Raw genomic sequence first — 7,501 nt, forward strand, 5'->3', positions numbered from 1 at the left:
GCCATTAAAACAAGTTAAATTCAATTTTTTAAACCCCTTACTTTTTTAAAATAAAAGGTTAAACGGCCCCGGTTACATAGCTATCGCAGCAAAATTTAAGTTTTAAACGCACCGGAGGGACCGCAGACGTTCGGATACAATTAGCGTCTCTTTGCAAAAACAATGACGTCGACTTTGCAAAGTAACAAGACACTTACTCAACACACACACTACACATTACACCTGAGTTAGTGATAAGTTATAGAGTTACGTGGCTAAAGGTTCTAGTTCTAAACCAAGGCCAGAATCAGAGAAAAAAAAAGTTTTAAACGTTTCTATGTCGATTATTTCTTACCCTATAGAAATAGTAAAACAGGTACAATATTTGATATATAAAAAACTAAAATTTGGTTATATATACTTTTTTACTTATATTGAGCATTATTGGAGTTATTATCAAAAGAATATGAAAATCACGATAGTTTTAAAAATGCTGATTTTTATAAATTATATCTTTTTTTTTTTCAAAAATATGCATTCTCAACCAGTGAAAATTATTGAAATAATTACTTACGCTAATATAAAGAAACTATTGCAAGGATTACTATATATTTTAATCTTTGTGGAAATGGCATATGTTTAATTTTTCACATTTTCCTCAAAAATTCGAAAGAGTTCTCTGATCTTCATCATACCTTGCTTAATTTTGATGCTATTAACTTCTTCTGGAGCTCATTTGATAGGTATTCCAATGTACTTTGACAAGTGATTAGAAGGTATATTTTATAAAATGCATCGTGTTTCCGTTATTTAAGCTTGAATACTTAGATTTGAGTACTCGTCGAAAAAAATATACATGCAATTACCCACAACTCACTTTGAATTAACATTAGTTTAGTTCTTTAAGTGAGGAGTATATTAAATTTTTTTTTATCTTCAATTTTGGTAAAAATAACTTTTTGTAAAAGCTAACAGTTTTTGAGTTATAAGTGAAAACCGCATTAAAACATGCATTTTTTTACGAAAAAATATAATCTTAGATCTTTAATAATTCAAAAAGTGTTGATTTATATTAATAACTGTATATAACAAATTTTGCTTAGAATTCGTCCCTCTATCGACATATGGTATTATTTTCAATAAAATAATTTTTACCCCCGAGAAGAGGTGGCATCTACCCCCAGGGTAAAAGGGCAAGTTTACGTTATGTCACCTTTGTTTCTTGGTGTATCCTCTAACTATTTACCAATTTTCATGAAAATCAATGAAGGTTCAATGAAATCGGAGGTGAAAACCTTCAGTGACTACACTATTTCTAAAACAGTTTTAACTTAATCTCTCTAACAGACCTGGATCCCGCGTACCAAAAAAATTTATTAACAACAAGCTGAAAATTTGATAATAGCTTAACGGTGTCTAGTCGGACAAACTTTAGTGTATGGGAACACTGGAACAGGGGAAGTTTTAATTGTGGAACAGTTTAAAAAATTGGAACGTCAGACTACGAAAACTTTGCATGTGTTTTGTCGGACAGGACTTCCAACCGATTTGTTATCATTTCATTAAACTCTCGTGCAAAAATCAGACTGGTGTCTATCACCAACTGGGCATTTTAATGAGTGAAACACGAAGAACATGTCAAATGACAGGAATCAGGTTGGTAAGTAACAGCAGTTTGATTCTTTCATAAGAGTTTAATGAAAAGGTAACAAATCAATTGGACGTTCTATCGGACAAAATACGTGGGACGTTTTCGTAATCTGACGTTCAAAATTGTTAAACTGTTCCACAATTAAAACTTCCATGTTCCAGTGTTCCCGTACATCAAAGTTTGTCCGACTAGACACCGTTAAGCTATTAACAAATTTTCAGCTTACTATTAATCAACTTTTTTTTGGTACGCGGGATCCAGGCCTAAATGATCGATTACAAATTCTTTTTGATTAAATCGGCCCCACCGCGCTAAAAGCTCATAAGGACTGCATTGTATATGTTCCTTATACTGTAAAGTCAAGGTGGGACGGAATACAGTCGCCTTAATTTCTTTGTCTTAACAGCAACACTAATAACATTTTTTAATTAGATTTATATCTAGGGTTCATAACAGCTACTATGATCTCCATCACTCTAATGTCTTTTCTATCCCTATATCATAATATTCCTTGGCCTTGCTCTCCTAGTTTTCTGATATCATACTCAGCGATTCTGTTCATGCAATGATTATTATAGAATTCTTTAACCATCGTCACAGCCGTGATTTATTACTATTACCGTACCTAGAATTGTTACCTCTATGGACGATTGTTAATTCATCTCTTTCGTGGTCCGTGGATACTCTTTTTACGACGTGGTAATTTGTCCTTTGGTATTTTACTAACTCTTGTGCTTATCATTCTACTAGTGTAATCTTTCATTATTTTGGACCTGAACAAACAAGTGAGAAATCAAGTACAAAACTCAAACAAGACCCGATACAGCCACAATAAAAAGACTACTAGAAACGGCAGAGATGAGAGTACTGAGAAGAATTACAGGAAAAACGCTGAGAGATCGAAAGAGGAGTCAAGACATTAGAAGACAGTGCAGCTTATAGTGTATAAACGAATGGATACTAAATAGAGAGAAAAAAAACATAATGGGATAGTCACAAAAAGAGAATGGGGGAGAAACGTGTGGTCAAAATAGCAAGAGATAAATCACCAATCGGTAGAAGAAGTATCGGCCGACTGTGCAAAATATGAAGTGACAACTTTCCATAGAGGTATCAATTTGCCAATAAACAAGCAGAATTTGCTAATAAAGAGAAGGAAGAAGAAGAAGATCTATTTTTTTTAAATTAAGTAATTTGACCGTTGTTCATTTTTCCAATGGAAAACATATTAACCGTTAATATTTTCTGTTTGTTTCATTATAAGCCTTGTGTTACCTATTGACTCATGGATTTAATTATTATTTCATATTTTTTGGCATTACAATTTCCCATGCATAATCTTATGTCATACAGTAGTGATATTTCGAATCAATCGTCTAGTTCTAGTTATTCATAATACAGACATATCTTTCTTCATTTCTTTATGAAAGTACGTGTATGTTTATTATACTATTCCTTTTTAGTTGGATCTCTACTGTCCGATTACAGTGAGCACGTTTGAATTCAAATAATTCATTTTCTCGAGAATCGACGACTCTGGAGATAAATCCCGAAATATGTCGATTTTTAATTTAAACACATTGCGTGCCACGCTTTAATCAGCATACTGCCCTGTTAAGAATAGAAGTCGTATCTGCAATTTTGAGTTTTCTTAGGTTATAACGCCAACACATTGATAGCCAAATACTCTACCTATATGTTAAGAATGAAAGGCATATCTGCTGTTTAAAAATAAGTTATTCCATTTTAAAATTTTGTCGGATCTGCATTCATACAGTTTATGTTAAGCCAATTTGTCGAATCTCCATTTGTTAACATTTTTAGTCGTATCTTCACAAGACGATTTGTAGTTACGACAAATTTGCTTAACAATTGTGTAGTTTCGACAAAATATTCTAACAATAGGAAGATATAACCTATATAATTATTCATAGTGTTCCCGCCTTTTTAGTTTCTTAACCTAAAATTTAACCGGTTGTAAGCGTTATTCGGCGTATCTGATTTTCTAGTATTAATCTTATTGTTATAGTGTTTTTAAGTGTGTTTACATTAAAGTTTATTAACTGAACCAGTAACAATGGACAGAAATAGCAGAGCATTTAAAATGCTGCATATTTTAAATAACCAACAAAGAGAGAAAATACATAGTTTACGACGACGTGTCGTGAAGAAGCCTAAACTTCAGCATGATAATGACCCCGATTTTATTTTGTCAGATTCAGACACGGAAGAAATTGAGGAACCGAAACTTCAGCATGATAATGACCCCGATTTTATTTTGTCAGATTCAGAGACGGAAGAAAGTGTTCAACCGAAAATTCAGCATGATAATGACCCCAATTTTATTTTGTCAGATTCAGAGACGGAAGAAAGTGAGGAACCGAAACTTCAGCATGATAATGACCCCGATTTTATTTTGTCAGATTCAGAGACGGAAGAAATTGAGGAACCGAAATTAAACATAAAAGGTTAAAATAAAGTGAAGATTATTAGTGATATAACTTTGAGAGCTGCAAATGTTGTTCCTGAAGAATCTGATTCCAAAGGTGAAGAAGAAGATAAGGAAGACTGTCTCCATTTTATTCAAGACATCTTGGTAGATATATGTATCTGTTGAAAGGGCAGAAAACGACAATTTAACTAAAACAGGGGAAATCCGTAAACGAAAGAAATTTAAAGAGAGCCTAGCAATGAGAAAAAAAAAAGAAAATTAACAGCCACAATTGCTAAGCACCGTGTAAAACCATCTTGTATCTCTTGCAAGAGGAGATGTTCCGAAAAAATTACAGAAGCGAGACGAACAGAAATAAATGGAGAATTTTGGAAATTGCAAAAAGACGAACAGAAAAATTTTATTTTTAATAACGCTCTGAACAAGTAACCAAACGGAAAACCACAGCTAGTGTTGTATCTAGAAGGTCGAAAAGTTTTTTAAAGTAATTGTTATGGAATTAGCTGACTTTTTTGAATGACAAGATGGTACTTCTGCATATAAACTGAATAAAATTAATACCAGGCCATACCTAAATCAAATGGTTCAAGTAAATTTTTCTATAGGTAAATATACTTTTTCGTACAAAACCAGCTTCACCTCAGAGACAGAAAGTGAAGTAAACATTGTGAATGCAAAGATTGCAAAACGGAATGACAAAACCTTCACCCAATTCCATTCCTAGAGGCATAACGGCTGAAAGAAAACAAGTAATTATATCCAAACTGTGTGAACACATGCCTAAAAGCAGACAAACGTTTTAGAATAATTTACCAACTTCAATGGAACCTGGAGCTTTACATGATTAAAAAAACTAATTATGACTTTATGTTATTTTGTTTATCTTAATAAACTATAACTTTGATTAAGATAAGACTTTTTACTTTACCTTATTTTTATGATTTGTTAGGATTAAATGTCGTATCTATCAAAAGTCTAATTTCAAATACTCTGAAAGAAAATTGCACGCACTCATTAAATTTGTACTCAAAAAATATATTGCGATGTTGTAACAAGATTTTTAATGAGTCATTACAGTTGATGGCAGTTAATCAAATCTAAAACATGGAATATCTCAAAATAGGGATTTTGTCAGTTACGACTTCTATTCTTAACAGGGCAGCATACTACTCTAAGGGGCCATTGATAAATAAGCGACGTGGCACGCAATGTGTTAAATTGTAATTTTTTGGCATAAATATCATACTAGTGACGTCATATATCTGGGCGTAATGACGTAATCGATTTTTTTTCGTGATCGATTTTTATGTGAATAGATGTCGTGTGATAACTCATTCAAAAGTTTATTTCATTTTCTAGTGAATAATATAAACATTAACGTAATTATTTCTACAGGGTGACCTGAATTCAGTCAGAAAACAGAAAAAAAATGTTAATAATTTGAAAAATGAACATTGCTGTTCGCTTAAATTAAATGTTCAAACTGCAAAGAGGAAAATGGGCGGCAGCTTCAGTATTAAATTTAAGCGAAAAACAATATTTATTACACACAATTATTATATTCTTTAGTCTCAGCATCCGTTATATCTTGCAAATTTTAGAAGCTTCGGGGGTGTAGACAGAAAAGGTTCCCATTGTTTTAAATCTGGTGGGATATAGAGTAATATTTTTGATATTGTTTTATGTGCTATTAGATTAAAAACTTAGTCTTTTGTTAGCAGTTGCCGCTAGGGCATCCCTGCCATTTTGTTTGTTGCAACCCGTGGCTGCACGCCGGGGTTTGTCCTGGTTGGGTCAGAGAGAGCAGCATATGTGCCTCCTGATGAGAGACTAATAAGCTTCGAAACCGGTAGAGGGGCTTATTGCACTCTCTGATTGAACTAGAGTACAGTTTAGTCCGGGAATCTTTACCCATGCGTCATCATTTAAAGCATACGAAATACGTCGATGATAAGTCGCAAATTGAAATTTACTAAACGCAACAGCAAGTCACTGTAAGTAACTTGCTGTTATTTATTTTATTGATTTTTTTAATGAGGTTTCCTTGAGAAACATCTGTATCTTCGCAGTTGCCATCATTTCTAGATCTAGTTTACAACGCATTCTCTTCTTTATTCGTGTAATTCTAGATTTAATGCGTCTCTCTTCGAGTTTGGGGTAGATTTTTGTTAGTATTGTTAATATTTCTGTGTTTTCCGTGTATTCTTGTGCGATATTTAATGGATTGGGGGAAAGATGTGAATCATCCAGAAATCTGACTATCTCTGCATAGTTTAAATCAAACTGGGTTGACACTTCATCAATAAATTGAGAGACTTCAAGTCAATGAGAATTGATTCAGAGATGACAATATTGTCGACAGGTGTATAGTACATCTGTCTACGGAAGCTTAATACGTGACTATATTGAGGGTCTTGAGTTCCCGCTCTTAAGAAAGAAATCGGTGAAAGCAGATGAAAGCCCTTATCTGCAAGGTATTTTTCGACGATGTGATGAGGAATAGTCGGACAGACATTATACAACAGTAACCTATTAGCAGGAGTGACTAATCTTCTTGCTCTAATAACATTGTCTCCTATTTTTATTCCTCCGTGGTCTGTTAAAAAATTGTTAACAACTTCTTGGTTGGAGAGGTAGATGCAGATTCTGCCGTTAGAAATTCGAGATGAAAATAACATATTTTTGGGCTGTACTAGTGATCCTATTGCTGTAACATAGTCTGCTAATTTTAATATGTCTACTGCTGGTATAATAATGGCTTGTTCTTTGGCAGGGATTGTAGCTTCTTTCTGTTGGGTAATTGTAGAGTAAGATGGTGTTTTTTCATCGGGTAACATCGAAGGACCTCTGTAGTCAGAAGTACCAGCCATCGGATAAAATTGTTAAATACTTTTTATATAAATTTTCTTATTTCGTTTCATTATATTGTAATTGGGTCGGTACGACTCTCTGTTACTTACAAAGTATTTAGCTTGTCGAAGATAAGCCAAAAACAAGTTTTTGTTAATCGCTTTCGAATTTACAAAACTGTAAGACTGGATTGAAATTCGTAATTCTGTAAGATTTTGATGAAACCGTAAATATTGATAAAAATACTTACGGCAATCAAATCACCACTAATAACTAAACTACTTATTGGTTATGCTTATGTTTCTTATAATTAATTTACTATATAAAAATTGATTTACTATAGAAAAATGATGAAAAATTTTGAGACTGAATTTAGGTGTACCTACTTAATTAACTAAGTTCAGGACCGCACTCTTCTCGTGTTACTTTTGTTGTCTTTATTATCGCATGTTTTAATTTTTTTGTTTGTATTTATGTCCGATTGTTTGTGTATACTTTGTGAGGTGCAATATTTTTATTTTATTTTTTTGCTATTTTGGTTACATAACACCAATTTAGTCGTTATCGAC

The sequence above is a fragment of the Diabrotica virgifera genome, chromosome 1, assembly GCF_917563875.1.
Source record: "Diabrotica virgifera virgifera chromosome 1, PGI_DIABVI_V3a".
Lineage (NCBI taxonomy): Eukaryota > Metazoa > Arthropoda > Insecta > Coleoptera > Chrysomelidae > Diabrotica > Diabrotica virgifera.